The sequence below is a fragment of the Hyperolius riggenbachi genome, chromosome 9, assembly GCF_040937935.1.
Source record: "Hyperolius riggenbachi isolate aHypRig1 chromosome 9, aHypRig1.pri, whole genome shotgun sequence".
NCBI lineage: Eukaryota > Metazoa > Chordata > Amphibia > Anura > Hyperoliidae > Hyperolius > Hyperolius riggenbachi.
Genome location: NC_090654.1, coordinates 153,828,361 through 153,855,316, shown reverse-complemented (window position 1 = coordinate 153,855,316; position 26,956 = coordinate 153,828,361).

Here is a 26,956-nt window from a genome sequence, read left to right as displayed (position 1 = left end):
TTTTGAAAAAAAAAATTTTCCTCTTATTCCTTCTGATCTCCTTAATATATTCTCTAAATTTGAGGCTCTTAGCACTTAAGGGGGCTTTGCTATTAACCCTTAAAGTCGGCAGCTACCTAAGATTGATCCATGCGTCAACTTTTCCGCTTGGCAGCATGACCTTACGCATTAATTGCTAGTAGGATTTTACGCGTAAGTCTATAACGTAACAACCTCAGTTACGGTATTCTTACGCGTAATTGCGTAAGAGCTATGCGTAATTACAGACATGTACCGAAATTGAATGTCTACGCCGTAAGCGTAATTCCGTAATGCGTAATAGCGTAAAATTACGTGTAATGATCCGTAAGCGTAGCTTTTTTCATTACGCCCAGCACTGGTGAAAGCTCCCACATAACGATTATTATCTGGTGAATGCTCCCACATAGCGATTATTTTCTGGTGAATACTCCCACATAGCGATTATTTTCTGGTGAATGCTCCCACATAACGATTATTTTCTGGTGAATGCTCCCACATAACGATTATTTTCTGGTGAATGCTCCCACATTGCGATTATTATCTGGTGAATGCTCCCACATAACGATTATTATCTGGTGAATGCTCTCACATTTCGATTATTATCTGGTGAATGCTCCCACATTGCGATTACTATCTGGTGAATGCTCCCCACATAGCGATTATTTTCTGGTGAATGCTCCCACATAGCGATTATTATCTGGTGAATGCTCCCACATAGCGATTATTATCTGGTAAAAGCTCCCACATAGCGATTATTATCTGGTGAATGCTCCCCACATAGCGATTATTTTCTGGTGAATGCTTCCACATAGTGATTATTATCTGGTGAATGCTCCCACATAACGATTATTTTCTGGTGAATGCTCCCACATTGCGATTATTATCTGGTGAATGCTCCCACATAGCGATTATTATCTGGTGAATGCTCCCACATAACGATTATTTTCTGGTGAATGCTCCCACATTGCGATTATTATCTGCTGAATGCTCCCACATAGCGATTATTATCTGGTGAATGCTCCCACATAGCGATTATTATCTGGTGAATGCTCCCACATAGCGATTATTATCTGGTGAATGCTCCCACATAACGATTATCATCTGGTGAATGCTCCTCACATAGTGATTATTATGTGGTGAATGCTCCCACATAACGATTATTTTCTGGTGAATGCTCCCACATTGCGATTATTATCTGGTGAATGCTCCCACATAGCGATTATTATCTGGTGAATGCTCCCACATAGCAATTATTATCTGGTGAATGCTCCCACATAACGATTATTATCTGGTGAATGCTCCCACATAACGATTATTTTCTGGTGAATGCTCCCACATTGCGATTATTATCTGGTGAATGCTCTCACATTGCGATTATTATCTGGTGAATGCTCCCACATTGCGATTACTATCTGATGAATGATGCTCCCACATTGCGATTATTATCAGGTGAAAGCTCCCACATTGCGATTATTTTCTGGTGAATGCTCCCACATTGCGATTATTATCTGGTGAATGCTCCCACATAGCGATTATTATCTGGTGAATGCTCCCACATAGCGATTATTGTCTGGTGAATGCTCCCACATAACGATTATTTTCTGGTGAATGCTCCCACATTGCGATTATTATCTGGTGAATGCTCCCACATAGCGATTATTATCTGGTGAATGCTCCCACATAGCGATTATTATCTGGTGAATGCTCCCACATAGCGATTATTATCTGGTGAATGCTCCCACATAACGATTATTATCTGGTGAATGCTCCCCACATAGTGATTATTATCTGGTGAATGCTCCCACATAACGATTATTTTCTGGTGAATGCTCCCACATTGCGATTATTATCTGGTGAATGCTTCCACATAGCGATTATTATCTGGTGAATGCTCCCACATAGCGATTATTATCTGGTGAATGCTCCCACATAACGATTATTATCTGGTGAATGCTCCCACATAACGATTATTTTCTGGTGAATGCTCCCACATTGCGATTATTATCTGGTGAATGTTATCACATTGCAATTATTATCTGGTGAATGCTCCCACATTGCGATTATTATCTGATAAATGATGCTCCCACATTGCGATTGTTATCAGGTGAAAGCTCCCACATTGCGATTATTATCTGGTGAATGCTCCCACATAGCGATTATTTTCTAGTGAATGCTCCCACATTGCGATTATTTTCTGGTGAATGCTCCCACATTGCGATTATTATCTGGTGAATGCTCCCACATAACGATTATTTTCTGGTGAATGCTCCCACATTGCGATTATTATCTGGTGAATGCTATCACATTGCGATTATTATCTGGTGAATGCTCCCACATTGCGATTATTATCTGATAAATGATGCTCCCACATTGCGATTGTTATCAGGTGAAAGCTCCCACATTGCGATTATTATCTGGTGAATGCTCCCACATAGCGATTATTTTCTAGTGAATGCTCCCACATTGCGATTATTTTCTGGTGAATGCTCCCACATTGCGATTATTATCTGGTGAATGCTCCCACGTGACGATTATTTTCTGGTGAATGCTCCCACATTGCGATTATTATCTGGTGAATGCTCCCACATAGCGATTATTATCAGGTGAATGCTCCCACATAACGATTATTATCTGGTGAATGCTCCCACATAACGATTATTTTCTGGTGAATGCTCCCACATTGCGATTATTATCTGGTGAATGCTCTCACATTGCGATTATTATCTGGTGAATGCTCCCACATTGCGATTATTATCTGATGAATGATGCTCCCACATTGCGATTATTATCAGGTGAAAGCTCCCACATTGCGATTATTTTCTGGTGAATGCTCCCACATTGCGATTATTATCTGGTGAATGCTCCCACATAGCGATTATTATCTGGTGAATGCTCCCACATAGCGATTATTATCTGGTGAATGCTCCCACATAACGATTATTTTCTGGTGAATGCTCCCACATTGCGATTATTATCTGGTGAATGCTCCCACATAGCGATTATTATCTGGTGAATGCTCCCACATAGCGATTATTATCTGGTGAATGCTCCCACATAGCGATTATTATCTGGTGAATGCTCCCACATAACGATTATTATCTGGTGAATGCTCCCCACATAGTGATTATTATCTGGTGAATGCTCCCACATAACGATTATTTTCTGGTGAATGCTCCCACATTGCGATTATTATCTGGTGAATGCTCCCACATAGCGATTATTATCTGGTGAATGCTCCCACATAGCGATTATTATCTGGTGAATGCTCCCACATAACGATTATTTTCTGGTGAATGCTCCCACATTGCGATTATTATCTGGTGAATGCTCCCACATAGCGATTATTATCTGGTGAATGCTCCCACATAGCGATTATTATCTGGTGAATGCTCCCACATAGCGATTATTATCTGGTGAATGCTCCCACATAACGATTATTATCTGGTGAATGCTCCCCACATAGTGATTATTATCTGGTGAATGCTCCCACATAACGATTATTTTCTGGTGAATGCTCCCACATTGCGATTATTATCTGGTGAATGCTCCCACATAGCGATTATTATCTGGTGAATGCTCCCACATAGCGATTATTATCTGGTGAATGCTCCCACATAACGATTATTATCTGGTGAATGCTCCCACATAACGATTATTTTCTGGTGAATGCTCCCACATTGCGATTATTATCTGGTGAATGCTATCACATTGCGATTATTATCTGGTGAATGCTCCCACATTGCGATTATTATCAGATGAATGATGCTCCCACATTGCGATTGTTATCAGGTGAAAGCTCCCACATTGCGATTATCATCTGGTGAATGCTCCCACATAGCGATTATTTTCTGGTGAATGCTCCCACATTGCGATTATTTTCTGGTGAATGCTCCCACATTGCGATTATTATCTAGTGAATGCTCCCACATGATGATTATTTTCTGGTGAATGCTCCCACATTGCGATTATTATCTGGTGAATGCTCCCACATTGCGATTTTTATCTGGTGAATGCTCCCACATAACGATTATTTTCTGGTGAATGCTCCCACATAACGATTATTTTCTGGTGAATACTCCCACATTGCAATTATTATCTGGTGAATGCTCCCACATAGCGATTATTATCTGGTGAATGCTCCCACATAGCGATTATTATCTGGTGAATGCTCCCACATAACGATTATTTTCTAGTGAATGCTGGCACATTGCGATTATTATCTGGTGAAAGCCAGTGCTGGGCCGAAATTACGCATTAGCGTAATTACGCATCGTAATTCACTACAAATGCACCGTAAGCGTTACGTGTAAGGTTACGGTATTAAGCGTAATTAATTACGCGTAGACCGTAGGTTACGTTATTACGCGTAACAAATTACGCGTAAGACAGTAAACTCCCATTGAAATTACACAGTCTGCCGTAATCGCGTAATATTACGCTCCCGTATAATATAAAAAAGCCGCCGACTTTAAGGGTTAATAGCAAAGCCCCCTTAAGTGCTAAGAGCCTCAAATTTGGAGAATATATTAAGGACATCAGAAGGAATAAGAGGAAAAATTTTTTTTTCAAAAAGACCATATAGTTTTTGATAAAATCGATGTTAAAGTTTCAAAGGAAAAATATATACATTTAAAAACCCGCCGACTTTAACAGTTAATAGCAAAGCCTGCTTAAAATTTAGGAACACCAAATTCACAGGGTATATTAAGGGGATCAGTGGGAATAAGAGGAAAAAATTTGTTTTCAAAAAGACCTTATAGTTTTTGAGAAAATCGATTTTTAAGTTTCAAGGGCAAAAATGTCTTTTAAATGCGGAAAATGTCCGGTTTTTTTGCACAGGTAACAATAGTGTTTTATTTTCATAGATTCCCCCAAGTGGGAAGAGTTTTACTTACTTCGTTCTGAGTGGGGGAAATATTAAAAAAAAACAACGTGGGGTCCCCCCTCCCAGACCTTTTTAACCCCTTGTCCCCCATGCAGACTGGGATAGCCAGAATGCGGAGCACCGGCCGCGTGGGGCTCCGCACCCTGACTATACCAGCCCGCATGGTCCATGGATTGGGGGGTCTCAGAAGGGGAGGGGCAGCCAAGCTTTCCCCTCCCCCTCCGAGCCCTTGTCCAATCCAAGGACAAGGGGCTCTTCTCCACCTCCGATGGGCGGTGGAGGTGGAGGCCGCAATTTCCTGGGGGGGGGTTCATGGTGGCATCTGGGAGTCCCCTTTAAAAAGGGGTCCCCCAGATGCCCACCCCCCCTCCCAGGAGAAATGAGTATAGAGGTACTTGTACCCCTTACCCCTTTCCTTTAAGAGTTAAAAGTAAATAAACACACAAACACATATAAAAAGTATTTTAATTGAACAAAAAAACATAACCACGAAAAAAGTCCTTTAATATTCTTAATTCACCATTAATACTTACCTGTCCCGTTTTCCTCTTATTCCCACTGATCCCCTTAATATACCCTGTGAATTTGGTGTTCCTAAATTTTAAGCAGGCTTTGCTATTAACCGTTAAAGTCGGCGGGTTTTTAAATGTATATATTTTTCCTTTGAAACTTTAACATCGATTTTCTCAAAAACTATAAGGTCTTTTTGAAAAAAAATTTTTTCCTCTTATTCCTTCTGATCTCCTTAATATATTCTCTAAATTTGAGGCTCTTAGCACTTAAGGGGGCTTTGCTATTAACCCTTAAAGTCGGCGGCTACCTAACATTGATCCATGCGTCAACTTTTCCGCTTGGCAGCATGACCTTACGCATTAATTGCTAGTAGGATTTTACGCGTAAGTCTATAACGTAACAACCTCAGTTACGGTATTCTTACGCGTAATTGCGTAAGAGCTATGCGTAATTACAGACATGTACCGAAATTGAATGTCTACGCCGTAAGCGTAATTCCGTAATGCGTAATAGCATAAAATTACGCGTAATGATCCGTAAGCGTAGCATTTTTCATTACGCCCAGCACTGGTGAAAGCTCTCACATAACGATTATTATCTGGTGAATGCTCCCACATTGCGATTATTATCAGGTGAATGCTCCCACATAGCAATTATTTTCTGGTGAACGCTCCCACTTTGCGATAATTATCTGGTGAATGCTCCCACATAACAATTATTATCAGGTGAATACTCCCACATAGCGATTATTATCTGGTGAATGCTCCCACATAGCGATTATTTTCTGGTGAATGCTCCCACATAATGATTATTTTCTGGTGAATGCTCCCACATTGCGATTATTATCTGGTGAATGCTCCCACATAACGATTATTATCTGGTGAACGCTCTCACATTTCGATTATTATCTGGTGAATGCTCCCACATTGCGATTACTATCTGGTAAATGCTCCCCACATAGCGATTATTTTCTGGTGAATGCTCCCACATAGCGATTATTATCTGGTAAATGCTCCCACATAGCGATTATTATCTGGTAAAAGCTCCCACATAGCGCTTATTATCTGGTGAATGCTCCCCACATAGCGATTATTTTCTGGTGAATGCTTCCACATAGTGATTATTATCTGGTGAATGCTCCCACATAACGATTATTTTCTGGTGAATGCTCCCACATTGCGATTGTTATCTGGTGAATGCTCCCACATAGCGATTATTATCTGGTGAATGCTCCCACATAGCGATTATTATCTGGTGAATGCTCCCACATAACGATTATTTTCTGGTGAATGCTCCCACATTGCGATTATTATCTGCTGAATGCTCCCACATAGCGATTATTATCTGGTGAATGCTCCCACATAGCGATTATTATCTGGTGAATGCTCCCACATAACGATTATTATCTGGTGAATGCTCCCCACATAGTGATTATTATGTGGTGAATGCTCCCACATAACGATTATTTTCTGGTGAATGCTCCCACATTGCGATTATTATCTGGTGAATGCTCCCACATAGCGATTATTATCTGGTGAATGCTCCCACATAGCGATTATTATCTGGTGAATGCTCCCACATAACGATTATTATCTGGTGAATGCTCCCACATAACGATTATTTTCTGGTGAATGCTCCCACATTGCGATTATTATCTGGTGAATGCTCTCACATTGCGATTATTATCTGGTGAATGCTCCCACATTGCGATTATTATCTGATGAATGATGCTCCCACATTGCGATTATTATCAGGTGAAAGCTCCCACATTGCGATTATTTTCTGGTGAATGCTCCCACATTGCGTTTATTATCTGGTGAATGCTCCCACATAGCGATTATTATCTGGTGAATGCTCCCACATAGCGATTATTATCTGGTGAATGCTCCCACATAACGATTATTTTCTGGTGAATGCTCCCACATTGCGATTATTATCTGGTGAATGCTCCCACATAGCGATTATTATCTGGTGAATGCTCCCACATAGCGATTATTATCTGGTGAATGCTCCCACATAGCGATTATTATCTGGTGAATGCTCCCACATAACGATTATTATCTGGTGAATGCTCCCCACATAGTGATTATTATCTGGTGAATGCTCCCACATAACGATTATTTTCTGGTGAATGCTCCCACATTGCGATTATTATCTGGTGAATGCTCCCACATAGCGATTATTATCTGGTGAATGCTCCCACATAGCGATTATTATCTGGTGAATGCTCCTACATAACGATTATTATCTGGTGAATGCTCCCACATAACGATTATTTTCTGGTGAATGCTCCCACATTGCGATTATTATCTGGTGAATGCTATCACATTGCGATTATTATCTGGTGAATGCTCCCACATTGCGATTATTATCTGATGAATGATGCTCCCACATTGCGATTGTTATCAGGTGAAAGCTCCCACATTGCGATTATTATCTGGTGAATGCTCCCACATAGCGATTATTTTCTAGTGAATGCTCCCACATTGCGATTATTTTCTGGTGAATGCTCCCACATTGCGATTATTATCTGGTGAATGCTCCCACGTGACGATTATTTTCTGGTGAATGCTCCCACATTGCGATTATTATCTGGTGAATGCTCCCACATAGCGATTATTATCTGGTGAATGCTCCCACATAACGATTATTTTCTGGTGAATGCTCCCACATAACGATTATTTTCTGGTGAATACTCCCACATTGCAATTATTATCTGGTGAATGCTCCCACATAGCGATTATTATCTGGTGAATGCTCCCACATAGCGATTATTATCTGGTGAATGCTCCCACATAACGATTATTTTCTAGTGAATGCTGGCACATTGCGATTATTATCTGGTGAAAGCCAGTGCTGGGCCGAAATTACGCATTAGCGTAATTACGCATCGTAATTCACTACAAATGCACCGTAAGCGTTACGTGTAAGGTTACGGTATTACGCGTAATTAATTACGCGTAGACCGTAGGTTACGTTATTACGCGTAACAAATTACGCGTAAGACAGTAAACTCCCATTGAAATTACACAGTCTGCCGTAATCGCGTAATATTACGCTCCCGTATAATATAAAAAAGCCGCCGACTTTAAGGGTTAATAGCAAAGCCCCCTTAAGTGCTAAGAGCCTCAAATTTGGAGAATATATTAAGGACATCAGAAGGAATAAGAGGAAAAAAATTTTTTTCAAAAAGACCATATAGTTTTTGAGAAAATCGATGTTAAAGTTTCAAAGGAAAAATATATACATTTAAAAACCCGCCGACTTTAACGGTTAATAGCAAAGCCTGCGGAACACCAAATTCACAGGGTATATTAAGGGGATCAGTGGGAATAAGAGGAAAAAATTTGTTTTCAAAAAGACCTTATAGTTTTTGAGAAAATCGATTTTTAAGTTTCAAGGGCAAAAATGTCTTTTAAATGCGGAAAATGTCCGTTTTTTTTGCACAGGTAACAATAGTGTTTTATTTTCATAGATTCCCCCAAGTGGGAAGAGTTTTACTTACTTCGTTCTGAGTGGGGGAAATATTAAAAAAAAACAACGTGGGGTCCCCCCTCCCAGACCTCTTTAACCCCTTGTCCCCCATGCAGACTGGGATAGCCAGAATGCGGAGCACCGGCCGCGTGGGGCTCCGCACCCTGACTATACCAGCCCGCATGGTCCATGGATTGGGGGGGTCTCGGAAGGGGAGGGGCAGCCAAGCTTTCCCCTCCCCCTCCGAGCAGGGCCGGCCCGCCCATGAGGCGGGGTGAGGCGGGTTCCTCAGGCGGCAGGAAGTGGAGGGGCGGCACCACTCCGCCTCCCTTCTCTTCATTGCTAGACTGCAGCTAGCTCAGAACCCGTTTGCCCCACCTTCGTCAACTCGGCGGCTTGTTCAACTTTGTAGGATGCTTAGTTCCTTCTCTCCTGTCCCCCCTCCTGTCTCCCTCTCTCTCCCTCTCTCCCCTGTCTCTCCCACCTGTCTCTTCCTTCTCTCTCTCTCTCTTCCCACCCGGGGCTTCACGTGGGACTTGGATCTCTGCCGCGATTGGGGAGGATCGTATCCCTGATGCTGCTGCTGCTGCCGCCACCGCTGCACTGCCGCCACGACTGCACTGCCGCCTGGGGCAATCAGATGCTGCCAACTGCCAAGCGATGGCAGTGCTCTGCTCTTCCTTCCAGGCAGGCTCATATGTTTATCATGGGGATCCCAGAGACGGGAGGCGGGCCCACCGCTGCTGCGACCATGTCAGCCACTGCTTCCTCTCGGCTGCTCTGCTCATCTCCCGAGTCCCGACCAGCTGGGCCACCCAGGCACACCATCCGTGAACACCAGGTATGGATCTTACTTGCACCTTCCGCTGCGGTCAGCACACCATCCCTGCCAGCTGCCAGTGTCTCTCTTCGCCCGTCTCTCTCTCCTTCCTTCTCTCTGACTGTCTCTGCTCTCTCTCCCACCTGTCTCTCTTCCTTCTCTCCTGTCCCCCCTCCTGTCTCTCTCTCTCTCTCCCCTGTCTCTCCCACCTGTCTCTTCCTTATCTCTCTCTCTCTCTCTCTCCTGTCAACCCCTCCTGTCTCTCTCTCTCTCTCTGTCCCTCCCTTCTGTGTCTCTCTCTCTCTCTCTCTCTCTCTCTCTCTCCTCTCTCTCTCGCTCTCTCTCTCTCTCCGCTCTGTCTCTCTCTCTCTGCTCTCTCTCTCTCTGCTCTGTCCCTCCCTTCTGTCTCTCTCTCTCTCTCTCTCTCTGTCCCTCCCTTCTGTCTCTCTCTCTCTGCTCTGTCCCTCCCTTCTGTCTCTCTCTCTCTGCTCTGTCCCTCCCTTCTGTCTCTCTCTCTCTCTGCTCTGTCCCTCCCTTCTGTCTCTCTCTCTCTCTGCTCTGTCCCTCCCTTCTGTCTCTCTCTCTCTCTGCTCTGTCCCTCCCTTCTGTCTCTCTCTCTCTCTCTCTCTCTGCTCTGTCCCTCCCTTCTGTCTCTCTCTCTCTCTCTGCTCTGTCCCTCCCTTCTGTCTCTCTCTCTCTCTCTCTCTGCTCTGTCCCTCCCTTCTGTCTCTCTCTCTCTCTGCTCTGTCCCTCCCTTCTGTCTCTCTCTCTCTCTCTCTCTGCTCTGTCCCTCCCTTCTGTCTCTCTCTCTCTCTCTCTGCTCTGTCCCTCCCTTCTGTCTCTCTCTCTCTCTATCTGCTCTGTCCCTCCCTTCTGTCTCTCTCTCTCTCTGCTCTGTCCCTCCCTTCTGTCTCTCTTTCTCTCTCTGCTCTGTCCCTCCCTTCTGTCTCTCTCTCTCTCTCTCTGCTCTGTCCCTCCCTTCTCTCTCTCTCTCTCTGCTCTGTCCCTCCCTTCTGTCTCTCTCTCTCTCTCTCTCTGCTCTGTCCCTCCCTTCTGTCTCTCTCTCTCTCTCTGCTCTGTCCCTCCCTTCTGTCTCTCTCTCTCTCTCTGCTCTGTCCCTCCCTTCTGTCTCTCTCTCTCTCTCTGCCCCTCCCTTCTGTCTCTCTCTCTCTCTCTGCTCTGTCCCTCCCTTCTGTCTCTCTCTCTCTCTCTGCTCTGTCCCTCCCTTCTGTCTCTCTCTCTCTCTGCTCTGTCCCTCCCTCCTCTCTCTGCTCTGTCCCTCGCCCCTGTCTCTCTCTCTCTCTGCACTGTCCCTCCCTTCTGTATCTCTCTCTGCTCTGTCCCTCCCTTCTGTCTCTCTCTCTCTGCTCTGTCCCTCCCTTCTGTCTCTCTCTCCCTGCTCTGTCCCTCTCTTCTGTCTGTCTCTCTCTGTCCCTCCCTTCTCTCTCTCTCTCTGCTCTGTCCCTCCCTTCTGTCTCTCTCTCTGCTCTGTCCCTCCCTCCTCTCTCTGCTCTGTCCCTCGCCCCTGTCTCTCTCTCTCTCTCTCTCTGCTCTGTCCCTCCCTCCTGTCTCTCTCTCTCTCTATGCTCTGTCCCTCCCTTCTGTCTTTCTCTATGCTCTGTCCATCCCTTCTTTCTCTCTCTCTCTCTCTCTGCTCTGTCCCTCCCTTCAGTCTCTCTCTCTCTCTATGCTCTGTCCATCCCTTCTGTCTCTCTCTCTCTCTCTGTCTCTGCTCTGTCCATCCCTTCTGTCTCTCTCTCTCTCTGCTCTGTCCCTCCCTTCTGTCTCTCTCTCTCTCTCTCTCTCTCTGCCCTCCCTTCTGTCTCTCTCTCTCTCTCTACTCTGTCCCTCCCTCCTCTCTCTGCTCTGTCCCTCGCCCCTGTCTCTCTCTCTCTCTCTGCTCTTTCCCTCGCCCCTGTCTCTCTCTCTCTCTCTGCTCTGTCCCTCGCCCCGTCTCTCTCCCTCTGCTCTGTCCCTCCCTTCTGTCCCTTCTGTCTCTCTCTCTCTCTCTCTGTGCTCTGTCCCTCTCTCGCTCTCTCCCACCCGTCTCTCTCTCTTTCTGCTCTCTCCCACCCGTCTCTCTCTCCCACCTGTCTCTCTCTGCTCTCTCTCTCTCTCTCTCTCTGCTCTCTCTCTCTGCCTGCTCTGTCTCTCCCACCCGTGTCTCTCTCTCTCTCTTTCTGCTCTCTCCCACCCGTCTCTCTCTCTTTCTGCTCTCTCCCACCCGTCTCTCTCTCTTTCTGCTCTCTCCCACCCGTCTCTCTCTCCCACCCGTCTCTCTCTCCCACCTGTCTCTCTCTGCTCTGTCTCTCTCTCTCTCTCTGCTCAGTCTCTGCTCAGTCTCTCCCTCCTGTGTCCCTCTCTCCCCTCTCTCTCTGCTCTCTATGCTCAGTCTCCCTCCTGTCTCTCTCTGCTCTCTCTCTCTCCACTCTCTCTTCCTCCTTTCTGTTTCTGCCTCCTGTCCTCTCTCTCTCTCTCTCTCTCTCTCTCTCTCTCTCTCGCTCTCGTGTGTCTGTATACGTGTGTTCACAAGGTGGTCACTCAGCCAGAAATACATTGGACATATACAGGGGGATCTAACTATATACAAGGGGAATCTGACTATATCTGACTATATACAATGGCTGTGTACAGGGGGATCTGGCTATATACAGGGGCGATCTGAATATATACACTGGCTATATACTAAAGGGAGATCTGGCTAAATATACTGTAATTGGGTATCATGTTGGTTACCTATCCTAAATGGGGGGTTATATAGCTACCTATACTATAAATGGGGGGGGGGGGTTCATCTGGCTACCTGTGCTAAAGGGGGGATTATCTGGCTACCTAATTGCTGCCACATTATATATATTTTGGCAAAACACTGCTGCTGCATCGTGTATTTTGTAGGGAAACACTGCCTATACTGTGGCTATACTACACTACCTAAACTGGTGGTAATAATCCCAGGATACCTATACTGGGGGCACCCATACCTGACATTACCCGCCATGGCATGCACCGGGTGTCAAATGCCCTAGGTACGCCACTGGGCACCAGGCATAACGAGGAAGTGATTGGCTGCTTCCTCAATTTGCCTGCAGGCTGCAGTGCAGACTCTGCAGTGAAGTCCTGGCTGTGATGCCTCCGTGCCTGCACACACCGTGAGTCATTGACTCGGCCGGCCGGACTGTGTTCTGCCTGGAACCCACTCCAACTAGGCTGTGCAGTGCACCACATGCCAGTTCTGCTGCCACGTGCCCCCCACCGTGATGCCGCCGGCCTCCGAGTCCGACGACTCCGAGCTCTGCGGCCTCTCCAAAAGCGATAATGATGATGGTGGCGGCCGCTGCCCGCCCTGTTGTCCCTGATTGTGTCAGTCGCGGTCACTGAGCGCCACCGTGACGACGATGAGCCTGCCGCCGCTGTTCACCGGCCTTGCCAGCCAGCGCGAGATGGAGCATGCCCGCCGCAGCCGTCTGTCCCCTGCCTGCCATTGCAGGATGGATCATGCTGGATGCCCGACGCCTGCCCTCCGCCATCACCACCGCCACCAGACCCCATCCCCGGTGAGTCACTTTGCTGGATGCCTCAGTCCTCTCAGGCTTGAGGAGCCACGGTTGGTCGGCCGTGCATTCCCTTTTTTAATTTTTTTTTTTTTACTGCTATGTGATGATGATGATGATGATGATGTCTGTACTGACTGCCTGCCTGCTATAATAAAAGGGGTCGGGTCGGGGACATACAGGAGGGTGGCAGCAGCAGCAGGCTTCACCAACTGCACGGTCTGCTACTGCACCATACTTACAACCTGAGCTGGCTAAGCTAGCTATATTGCCAGTGGGACTGACTGAAGGCACCTTTCATGAAAGCATGGTCTGTCTGCGCTCCAACTATTTACGTCTGTAACGTCTCTGAGATGATCTCTGACAGCAGGGTGGTGAATCACAGTGGCATAGACTCTTGACGACTGAATCATAATTGAACGTGTGTACCAGGCTTTAGCCCTCATCTTAGAAGTGGATGTGTTAGAGGATTTGAATGAATCATGTATAATCCAGGGAGTGGGACCGAGTTGGTTTGCTGGGGCAGCGTGTTGGTTGGGTCAGGTGCACCGTGTTGGGTGGAATCGTCACGTTTCCTCTCCACACCCAACCAACACACTGTCTCAGCAAACCAACTCGGTCCCACTTCCTGGATTATACATGATTCATTTAAATCCTCTAACACATCCACTTCTAAGATGAGGGCTAAAGCCTGGTACACACTTTCAATTATGATTGGCCAATCACTGACCAATTTTACCACCTGCGTCATGTAGTATGAGGCTGGGCAGCAGATATTGCGCACTATGAGCAGATTATGTAGGTATCCCTTACACTACATGAAGGAAGGTGGTACAATTGGTCAATGATTGGCCAATCGTAATTGAAAGTGTGTATCAGGCTTAATTCCGCTAAGAAAGACAGGAGGGACAACAAGCAGATGGAGACAGAAAGGGATATAGGGGGGGGGGAATCGGCTGGGGGTGGGGGGTATCGGGGGGGCGCCTTCACGGTCTTTGCCTCAGGCAGCAGAAAGTCCAGGACCGGCCCTACCTCCGAGCCCTTGTCCAATCCAAGGACAAGGGGCTCTTCTCCACCTCCGATGGGCGGTGGAGGTGGAGGCCGCGATTTCCTGGGGGGGGGGGGTTCATGGTGGCATCTGGGAGTCCCCTTTAAAAAGGGGTCCCCCAGATGCCCACCCCCCCTCCCAGGAGAAATGAGTATAGAGGTACTTGTACCCCTTACCCATTTCCTTTAAGAGTTAAAAGTAAATAAACACACAAACACATAGAAAAAGTATTTTAATTGAACAAAAAACATAACCACGAAAAAAGTCCTTTAATATTCTTAATTCACCATTAATACTTACCTGTCCCGTTTTCCTCTTATTCCCACTGATCCCTTTAATATACCCTGTGAATTTGGTGTTCCTAAATTTTAAGCAGGCTTTGCTATTAACCGTTAAAGTCGGCGGGTTTTTAAATGTATATATTTTTCCTTTGAAACTTTAACATCGATTTTCTCAAAAGCTATAAGGTCTTTTTGAAAAAAAAATTTTCCTCTTATTCCTTCTGATCTCCTTAATATATTCTCCAAATTTGAGGCTCTTAGCACTTAAGGGGGCTTTGCTATTAACCCTTAAAGTCGGCGGCTACCTAACATTGATCCATGCATCAACTTTTCCGCTTGGCAGCATAACCTTACGCATTAATTGCTAGTAGGATTTTACGCGTAAGTCTATAACGTAACAACCTCAGTTACGGTATTCTTACGCGTAATTGCGTAAGAGCTATGCGTAATTACAGACATGTACCGAAATTGAATGTCTACGCCGTAAGCGTAATTCCGTAATGCGTAATAGCGTAAAATTACGCGTAATGATCCATAAGCGTAGCTTTTTTCATTACGCCCAGCACTGGTGAAAGCTCCCACATAACGATTATTATCTGGTGAATGCTCCCACATTGCGATTATTATCAGGTGAATGCTCCCACATAGCGATTATTTTCTGGTGAACGCTCCCACTTTGCGATAATTATCTGGTGAATGCTCCCACATAACAATTATTATCAGGTGAATACTCCCACATAGCGATTATTATCTGGTGAATGCTCCCACATAGCGATTATTTTCTGGTGAATGCTCCCACATAATGATTATTTTCTGGTGAATGCTCCCACATTGCGATTATTATCTGGTGAATGCTCCCACATAACGATTATTATCAGGTGAATACTCCCACATAGCGATTATTATCTGGTGAATGCTCCCACATAGCGATTATTTTCTGGTGAATGCTCCCACATAACGATTATTTTCTGGTGAATGCTCCCACATTGCGATTATTATCTGGTGAATGCTCCCACATAACGATTATTATCTGGTGAATGCTCTCACATTTCGATTATTATCTGGTGAATGCTCCCACATTGCGATTATTATCTGGTGAATGCTCCCCACATAGCGATTATTTTCTGGTGAATGCTCCCACATAGCGATTATTATCTGGTGAATGCTCCCACATAGCGATTATTATCTGGTAAAAGCTCCCACATAGCGATTATTATCTGGTGAATGCTCCCCACATAGCGATTATTTTCTGGTGAATGCTTCCACATAGTGATTATTATCTGGTGAATGCTCCCACATAACGATTATTTTCTGGTGAATGCTCCCACATTGCGATTATTATCTGGTGAATGCTCCCACATAGCGATTATTATCTGGTGAATGCTCCCACATAGCGATTATTATCTGGTGAATGCTCCCACATAACGATTATTTTCTGGTGAATGCTCCCACATTGCGATTATTATCTGGTGAATGCTCCCACATAGCGATTATTATCTGGTGAATGCTCCCACATAGCGATTATTATCTGGTGAATGCTCCCACATAGCGATTATTATCTGGTGAATGCTCCCACATAACGATTATTTTCTAGTGAATGCTGGCACATTGCGATTATTATCTGGTGAAAGCCAGTGCTGGGCCGAAATTACGCATTAGCGTAATTACGCATCGTAATTCACTACAAATGCACCGTAAGCGTTACGTGTAAGGTTACGGTATTACGCGTAATTAATTACGCGTAGACCGTAGGTTACGTTATTACGCGTAACAAATTACGCGTAAGACAGTAAACTCCCATTGAAATTACACAGTCTGCCGTAATCGCGTAATATTACGCTCCCGTATAATATAAAAAAGCCGCCGAATTTAAGGGTTAATAGCAAAGCCCCCTTAAGTGCTAAGAGCCTCAAATTTGGAGAATATATTAAGGACATCAGGAGGATTAAGAGGAAAAAAATTTTTTCAAAAAGACCTTATAGTTTTTGAGAAAATCGATGTTAAAGTTTCAAAGGAAAAATATATACATTTAAAAACCCGCCGACTTTAACGGTTAATAGCAAAGCCTGCTTAAAATTTAGGAACACCAAATTCACAGGGTATATTAAGGGGATCAGTGGGAATAAGAGGAAAAATTTTGTTTTCAAAAAGACCTTATAGTTTTTGAGAAAATCGATTTTTAAGTTTCAAGGGCAAAAATGTCTTTTAAATGCGGAAAATGTCCGGTTTTTTTGCACAGGTAACAATAGTGTTTTATTTTCATAGATTCCCCCAAGTGGGAAGAGTTTTACTTACTTCGTTCTGAGTGGGGGAAATATTAAAAAAAATTGACGTGGGGTCCCCCCTCCCAGACCTCTTTAACCCCTTGTCCCCCATGCAGACTGGGATAGCCAGAATGCGGAGCACCGGCCGCGTGGGGCTCCGCACCCTGACTATACCAGCCCGCATTGTCCATGGATTGGGGGGTCTCGGAAGGGGAGGGGCAGCCAAGCTTTCCCCTCCCCCTCCGAGCCCTTGTCCAATCCAAGGACAAGGGGCTCTTCTCCACCTCCGATGGGCGGTGGAGGTGGAGGCCGCAATTTCCTGGGGGAAGGGGGTTCATGGTGGCATCTGGGAGTCCCCTTTAAAAAGGGGTCCCCCAGATGCCCACCCCCCCTCCCAGGAGAAATGAGTATAGAGGTACTTGTACCCCTTACCCATTTCCTTTAAGAGTTAAAAGTAAATAAATACACAAACACATAGAAAATTTTAAACTAGGATCTGGGGGGAGGCGGGAGGATAAAGTCTCAATATGTAGACAAGATAAGGTAAAAAGACAGTGGGAGCCTAACATTATGGGGGGTGGAGAGGGGGGTGGGGACAGTGTAAAGATTAAGGAGGTTGGTAAAACTTCAAGTAGCCCATTTCGTGTAAACAAAATTGGTAAATGTGTTGGTAAAAATATAAAGTGCATGGTAACCAATGCTCGGAGCCTTGCAAATAAAATAGACGAACTAGAGCTCATTCTGAATGACAAAGGCTATGACATTGTGGGAATAACCGAGACATGGATGGATGAAAGCCATGACTGGATAGCTAATTTAAAAGGATACAATGTGTTTAGGAGGGATAAAACAGGGAAAAAAGGTGGAGGGGTTTGTCTCTTTGTTAAGAATTCTTTTACAGCTGTCCTCAACGATGAGATGGAGGAAGATTGCGAAGATGTGGAGTCCGTTTGGGTAAATATTCATGGTGGAAATAAAAGTTGCCAATTGCTTATTGGGGTATGCTACAGACCACCTCTTATTAATGAAGCTGCAGAACTGCGATTACTACAGCAGATTGAAAAAGCTGCAAGTAAAAACGAGGTCATAATTATGGGCGACTTCAACTTTCCAGACATTGACTGGGGTATTGAGGCTACCCATTCTGGTAAAAGCAGCAGATTTCTGGCAGCACTACAGGACAATTACTTGACTCAAATGGTAACGGAACCAACTAGGGGGAATGCGTTACTGGATCTGATCATTTCTAATAGACCAGATAATGTATCAAATGTGCAGGTTCAAGAACATTTGGGAAATAGTGATCACAACATGATAACGTTTGATCTGGTGACTGATAGGCCACGGGGCAGCGGGACCACTAAAACTATGAATTTTAGAAAAGCAAAGTTCAATCAAATTAGGCAGGCACTAAGTTTGGTGAACTGGGATAATGTACTACAAGGGGACGACACTGAAGGGAAATGGCAAGCTTTTAAACGTATTCTCAATCAATATTGTAGTATGTATATCCCATATGGAAACAAAATGTCTAGGAATAAAAAAAGGCCTCTATGGATGAATAGAAAGGTTAGGGATAAAATGAAGAGGAAAAAGAATGCCTATAAGGTCCTAAAACAGGAGGGGACTGAGGCTGCACTAAGCAATTATAAGGAGTGCAATAAAAATTGTAAAAAAGAAATTAGGCTGGCAAAGATCGAAGCTGAAAATCAAATCGCTAGGGATATCAAATCTAACCCAAAAAAGTTTTACAAGTACATCAACTCTAAAAAAAGAAAGGTTGACTGTATAGGAATCCTAAAGGATGAGGGTGGGAACTCAATGGTGGATGACCAAGGTAAGGCAGAGTTATTAAATGCTTTCTTTGCTTCTGTCTTCACAAAGGAAACAGCACTGTTGCAAATTACAGAGGCAGAAGAGTCTCAATCTTCTAACTGTAATATTAAATACTTAACGCAGGAAGAAGTAAAGGCAAGACTAAATAAATTAAAAATAGACAAGGCACCTGGCCCGGATGGCATGCATCCTCGGGTCCTAAGAGAATTAAGTTCAGTTATAGCTAAGCCCCTTTATCTTATCTTTTGTGACTCTCTTGCAACTAGCAGAGTCCCAGTGGATTGGCGTACAGCCCACGTTTTCCCATTATTTAAGAAGGGCAAAAAATCTGATCCAGGAAATTATAGACCTGTAAGCTTAACATCAGTTGTATGCAAACTATTTGAGGGGTTACTAAGAGATACTATACATGACTTCATAGTAGAAAATAATCTTATTTCTCAGCATCAACATGGGTTTACTAAAGACAGGTCCTGTTTGACTAACATGCTCAGCTTTTATGAGGTAGTGAATGCTAATATGGATATTGGGAATGCTGTAGATGTGATATACTTGGACTTTGCAAAGGCCTTCGACACTGTTCCCCACAGAAGTCTGGTGCAAAAGTTGAGGATGCAAGGACTGGGGAAGAGTTTGTGTGCATGGATAGGGAACTGGCTAATGGACAGAAAACAAAGAGTTGTGGTCAATGGATCGTACTCAAAATGGGAGACTGTTAGCAGTGGGGTCCCACAGGGGTCTGTACTGGGTCCAGTGCTCTTCAATTTATTTATTAATGACCTAGTAGATGCAGTAGTGAGCAATGTTGCTATTTTTGCAGATGATACAAAATTGTGCAGAATCATCAACTCTCAGGAAGATAGTGTCATATTGCAACAGGATCTGGATAGGATGGCTATATGGGCACATACATGGCAGATGAAATTCAATGTTGACAAATGTAAAGTCATGCATTTTGGTCGTACCAATGGTCTAGCACCATACAAAATAAATGGGATACAGTTGGGAACATCAAACTTGGAGAAGGACTTAGGAGTACTCATCGACAACAAGTTAAATAATCGTACTCAATGCCAAGCCGCTGCAGCTAAAGCGAACAAAATTTTGGGATGCATTAAAAGGGAAATAAAAACTCGAGATGCTAGCATAATATTGCCCCTGTTTAACTCTCTAGTAAGGCCACATCTGGAATATGGAATTCAGTTCTGGGCACCACATTACAAAAAAGATATTGCAGTTTTAGAGCAGGTGCAGAGACGAGCTACAAAATTGATACGTGGGATGGAAGGTCTCGCTTACCAAGAAAGGTTAGATAAACTGGGTTTATTTAGTCTAGAGAAAAGACGCCTTAGAGGAGATCTAATTAACATGTATAAATACATTAGAGGGCAATATAATAGCTTGGCGGATGAGCTTTTTGTCCCTAGGCCTTCCCAAAGGACTAGAGGACATGAGCTGCGCATGGAGGAAAAACGTTTTAGTCATTTATTTAGGAAAGGGTTCTTTACAGTAAGAGTGGTTAAGATGTGGAATGCATTGCCACAGGAAGTCGTTATGGCAAACTCTATACCTGCATTTAAAGGGGGCTTAGATGCTTTCCTTGCGTTGAAAGACATCCATGGCTACAATTACTAGGTTATGCCTAATGATGTTGATCCAGGGATTTTATCTGATTGCCATCTGGAGTCAGGAAGGAATTTTTCCCATTTGGGGCTAATTGGACCATGCCTGGTGGGGGTTTTTTCGCCTTCCTCTGGATCAACAGGGGTATGTGGGGGACGGGCTGGAGTTGTACTTTGTACTGGTTGAACTTGATGGACGTATGTCTTTTTTCAACCAAAATAACTATGTAACTATGTAACTATGAAAAAGTATTTTAATTGAACAAAAAACATAACCACGAAAAAAAGTCCTTTAATATTCTTAATTCACCATTAATACTTACCTGTCCCGTTTTCCTCTTATTCCCACTGATCCCTTTAATATACCCTGTGAATTTGGTGTTCCTAAATTTTAAGCAGGCTTTGCTATTAACCGTTAAAGTCGGCGGGTTTTTAAATGTATATATTTTTCCTTTGAAACTTTAACATCGATTTTCTCAAAAACTATAAGGTCTTTTTGAAAAAAAAATGTTCCTCTTATTCCTTCTGATCTCCTTAATATATTCTCCAAATTTGAGGCTCTTAGCACTTAAGGGGGCTTTGCTATTAACCCTTAAAGTCGGCGGCTACCTAACATTGATCCATGCGTCAACTTTTCCGCTTGGCAGCATGACCTTACGCATTAATTGCTAGTAGGATTTTACGCGTAAGTCTATAACGTAACAACCTCAGTTACGGTATTCTTACGCGTAATTGCGTAAGAGCTATGCGTAATTACAGACATGTACCGAAATTGAATGTCTACGCCGTAAGCGTAATTCCGTAATGCGTAATAGCGTAAAATTACGCGTAATGATCCGTAAGCGTAGCTTTTTTCATTACGCCCAGCACTGGTGAAAGCTCCCACATAACGATTATTATCTGGTGAATGCTCCCACATTGCGATTATTATCAGGTGAATGCTCCCACATAGCGATTATTTTCTGGTGAACGCTCCCACTTTGCGATAATTATCTGGTGAATGCTCCCACATAACAATTATTATCAGGTGAATACTCCCACATAGCGATTATTATCTGGTTAATGCTCCCACATAGCGATTATTTTCTGGTGAATGCTCCCACATAACGATTATTTTCTGGTGAATGCTCCCACATTGCGATTATTATCTGGTGAATGCTCCCACATAACGATTATTATCTGGTGAATGCTCTCACATTTCGATTATTATCTGGTGAATGCTCCCACATTGCGATTATTATCTGGTGAATGCTCCCCACATAGCGATTATTTTCTGGTGAATGCTCCCACATAGCGATTATTATCTGGTGAATGCTCCCACATAGCGATTATTATCTGGTAAAAGCTCCCACATAGCGATTATTATCTGGTGAATGCTCCCACATAACGATTATTTTCTGGTGAATGCTCCCACATTGCGATTATTATCTGGTGAATGCTCCCACATAGCGATTATTATCTGGTGAATGCTCCCACATAGCGATTATTATCTGGTGAATGCTCCCACATAACGATTATTTTCTGGTGAATGCTCCCACATTGCGATTATTATCTGGTGAATGCTCCCACATAGCGATTATTATCTGGTGAATGCTCCCACATAGCGATTATTATCTGGTGAATGCTCCCACATAGCGATTATTATCTGGTGAATGCTCCCACATAACGATTATTATCTGGTGAATTCTCCCCACATAGTGATTATTATGTGGTGAATGCTCCCACATAACGATTATTTTCTGGTGAATGCTCCCACATTGCGATTATTATCTGGTGAATGCTCCCACATAGCGATTATTATCTGGTGAATGCTCCCACATAGCGATTATTATCTGGTGAATGCTCCCACATAACGATTATTATCTGGTGAATGCTCCCACATAACGATTATTTTCTGGTGAATGCTCCCACATTGCGATTATTATCTGGTGAATGCTCTCACATTGCGATTATTATCTGGTGAATGCTCCCACATTGCGATTATTATCTGATGAATGATGCTCCCACATTGCGATTATTATCAGGTGAAAGCTCCCACATTGCGATTATTTTCTGGTGAATGCTCCCACATTGCGATTATTATCTGGTGAATGCTCCCACATAGCGATTATTATCTGGTGAATGCTCCCACATAGCGATTATTGTCTGGAGAATGCTCCCACATAACGATTATTTTATGGTGAATGCTCCCACATTGCGATTACTATCTGGTGAATGCTCCCACATAGCGATTATTATCTGGTGAATGCTCCTACATAGCGATTATTATCTGGTGAATGCTCCCACATAGCGATTATTATCTGGTGAATGCTCCCACATAACGATTATTATCTGGTGAATGCTCCCCACATAGTGATTATTATCTGGTGAATGCTCCCACATAACGATTATTTTCTGGTGAATGCTCCCACATTGCGATTATTATCTGGTGAATGCTCCCACATAGCGATTATTATCTGGTGAATGCTCCCACATAGCGATTATTATCTGGTGAATGCTCGCACATAACGATTATTATCTGGTGAATGCTCCCACATAACGATTATTTTCTGCTGAATGCTCCCACATTGCGATTATTATCTGGTGAATGCTATCACATTGCGATTATTATCTGGTGAATGCTCCCACATTGCGATTATTATCTGATGAATGATGCTCCCACATTGCGATTGTTATCAGGTGAAAGCTCCCACATTGCGATTATTTTCTGGTGAATGCTCCCACATAGCGATTATTATCTGGTGAATGCTCCCACATAACGAATATTTTCTGGTGAATGCTGCACACATAACGATTATTTTCTGGTGAATGCTGCGCACATAGCGATTATTTTCTGGTGAATGCTACCCACATAGCGATTATTTTCCTTAAGACTGGCATCTTGCTACTAATTGCCCTATTTCCTCTGGTTGCTGCGTATGTTTGCAAATTGAACGTGGCACCCATGCTGATGCAAAGCTGAATTGATATAGCCATGCCATGAACAGCTATAGGGATTCGGATATGTGTGTGCTTCGGGGGTTGCGGGGGGGGGCTGTTGTTGCCGGGGGATGGGGGGCCCACATCCAGATTCCGCATCGGGGCCCAGAGGTTTGTAGCTACGCCACTGATTCTATTTATATCATTTATCTTATTAACACTCTTGAGGATTTTGATGCCTTCTGCATATGCTGAGGTACTCTGTCATCTAATCTAGTTAATTATCTGTTTTAGCTAATGTCTGTATCCAATGACATCCCACAAAGGTCCTTCAATAACTGCTTTTTTCTTACTGTAGCTGCAGGCACCACAAGCTTAGATGTGTAGGGACCGGATGTTTTAAGAAGTCCATATGTCTTTTTAAATGATGTGCTTCAATTGTGCTAGCATATAAGCGATTCAATCCGCACTCCTACATATTACTGGCGTGCAGGCCCCCAGGACTGATAAAATGACATAGTAATCAAAAAGAAGAAAAGAGGTCCTGGACAAACATGCCGCACCACCATTAGCAAATAGGAATGGTCGCTGGATTTCGCAGAATTTGGTGATTCCGGTTCCGATGCGACGGAACGGAATTGCTATAGCGCTAAGGCGGAATTTTTAAGCGAAATTCGGCCGGAATGCAAATTTTCGTACACCAATCACAAGGTAGAAGCTTCTAAGTGGATTTCTGCATGAAAAACTGAATTTCTGCACCAATAAGAGTCTTAATGATAACCATCCAATCCTACCTTAGCAACCAGCTCCCTAGCTACCTATCAGCAGCTATCCCACCTATTTTGTATATAAGAGAGACGTGTGCAGTCAGGAAGCTTGTGGGTTTCAGCCTGGTGTGGAGAGAGACAGAGAGAGGAGAGACAGACGCAGACCCATAGTTGTTTTAACATAAAACAAAAGTCTTTTTCAAGAGTGTATATAAATTAAAAGTCTTTTTAAAGACTCTGTGACTGTGAGAGAGAGAGTTAGAGTGTGAGCTATATTAGTAGAGAGAGATTGTAGTGTAGTGTGTTAGTAGTTGCTTGCTGCTGCTACTTAACTATTTAAAGCTGGAAAGGGAGCTCAGATTGGGGGACCCAGGCGAGGGAGGGGGGGTCCGACCCCCCCTCCCCACCGCTAGGCCCAATACCCCCTTCCTGCCCGCTACCCCTCCAGCTTGGTGGCCGGCCCCCCCTGCACCCACGGATGGGCGGGTCCAGCCCCCTTAGAAGTGCCGCCTGAGGCAAAAGTTTCACCCCACCTCATGAGCGGGCCGGCCCTGGGCTTAGTGTTTGACAGAGTGAGAGTGAGTTAGCTGTTTGATTAGTGATTTGTTTGATTCGTGATTGATTAGTTAAGTGAGTGTAGTGAATTTTTTTTTTGTTTTTATTAATTTTTTTTTTGTTTTCTTTATTTTGTGTTTTGGATTTATTTTCTTTATTTCACTCCCTTATTTTGTGATCTGTTCTGTTCATACGTACCCCTTCCCCAATAAAGTTTGTGGTCCCCAAAAAATGGAGCGCGGGCAGCATAAAATTCCTGCCACTCCTACAAGGAAATGGAGTCATGGATGTGGTATATCTTCACGTCAAATATGTGATCAGGGTGAGGGTGGCAGAAGCAGCAGGAAGCGTTCTCCCCTGGTCAGAAATGTCTTCTACCCAGTTTGAGGAACTTGAAGCTAGTTGCAGCAGCACCAGCAGTGGCCGCCAGGTTCCTCATAACCAGAACCCGACCGTAGCTGCTTCTATTGATGACGATGACGAGCTTGTTTCCTCCCAGTACTCCGCTTCAGAAGTACAGCACACCATCGCTGAGACTGAGAGAGATGTGCAGAATGTTTGGGATGAGGGATTGGAGGAGACCATGGGACCAAACTCCCAAGAAGTGGTGGGTTCTGTGGTGACAGAAATGGCCACTGTGTTTTCTTCATCCAGTGTCACCAGTCAGCATCATCATCACCAACACCACTCAACTACAGAGGTGTCTACAGAGGTGTTTGGTGGCCAGGTGGAGGGTCCAGAACAGTCACTTATTGAACTGGATGATATTTTGGATGATGATAAGGTGGGTGATCAAAAGTATTTGCCACCTGTTCATTTAGGCAGTAGCAGGCGTGAGCAGCCTGTACAAACAAAGCAGACGGTTGGCCAGCAGCCTGCAAGTGCTTTCACGTCTGTCAGTACCCGCCACCAGTCCAATGCCGAGCATCAAGATGCTAGAACAGGTCACACCACTGCTGGACGTCTACGCACGTCCCCTGCATGGAATTATTTTATTGATGTGGAAGAGGATGAATCCAGGGCAGTCTGTTGTGTGTGTCGTAAATCCGTGAGAAGAGGCAAAACGGGCACCGGGTACGGCACTTCAGGGCCGTCTGCACAACACTTCAAAGCCGTCTGCACAACCACCACAAACGGGAGTTTATATGTGAAAAATTACAATAAGATGTGTGGAGTAAAAGCAGCAGCAACAGGCCCCTCCTCTTTTTTTCTACTCGTCCAAGTCCTGTCCCTATCCAACCTGCTCCTCAGTCCCATTCTACTTCAAAGTCCTCTGCATGCCAGGCTGGTAGAGGACTGCAGACCTCGTCGGCAATCACTTCGTCATCACCCTTGTTGGTTGAATCACCAGTGTTCCAGCATCAGGCCTCTGTGCCAGAAATGTTGCAGAGGAAGCAGATGCTCCCTGCAAGTGATCCGTTTATGGTGAAAAATAATGTGCTCCTGGCAAAGCTGTTTGGCCAACAGCTGCTGCCCTACCAGTTTGTGGAGTGTGCCCCCTTCCGCAGACTGATGAACAGTGTTGCTCCACAATGGCGGATCCCCAGCCGCCATTATTTTGCCAGGAATGCTATCCCTGCCCTGCACCAGCACATTGTGGAGTGTGTCGGCCGGTCTATGGATCACGCTGTCGGTGGAAAGGTGCACTTCACGATGGATGGCTGGAGCAGCAGGCATGGGCAGGGAAAGTATCTGACTTTTACCACGTATTGGTTCACCCTCCATGGTGCTGCTGAGGAGGGTGCAAGATCTGGAGCATCTCAACTGGTGGTGCCGCCACGTGGGTTGAAGGGAAGGCCTGTTCCACTTCCCTCTGCTACCTGTTCTGTCCAAGGCCAGTCTGCCATTGCTGAGCCTCCCAGCAAGTGGTCCCGCTCCTACACTGGTCTGCAGCACCATCGATGCCAAGCAGTGCTGAAAATGGAATCCATGTAGGAGAACAGGCAAACCAGATCTGTAATCCTTGCAGCCTTACAGGGTCAGATTCAGCAGTGGATGACCCCACGAAGACTTGACACAGGTGTAGTGGTGTCTGATAACGGTGCCAACATGCTGGCCGCCATTTCGCAAGGTGGCTATACCCACTTACCTTGCTTGGCCCACATCTTCAACCTTGTAGTCCAGAAATTTTTAAACACTTTTTACGGGTTGAAGGATGCTGTGGCCTCAGCACGAAAGGTATCAGCCCACATCCGTCGCTCCGCAACTGCCACCGCGGCCATGAAACTGCTGCAGCGCCGCCATAGCCTGCCGCGGCACAGGCTTATTTCTGATTGTCCGACGTGGTGGAACTCCACACTCCTCATGCTGGAGAGGTTGCGGGAGCAGCGCATGGCGGTCAGGCTATACCTGTCTGAGGCATCTTCCACCAGAACAGGGCCACTGGACTACATTACTGGG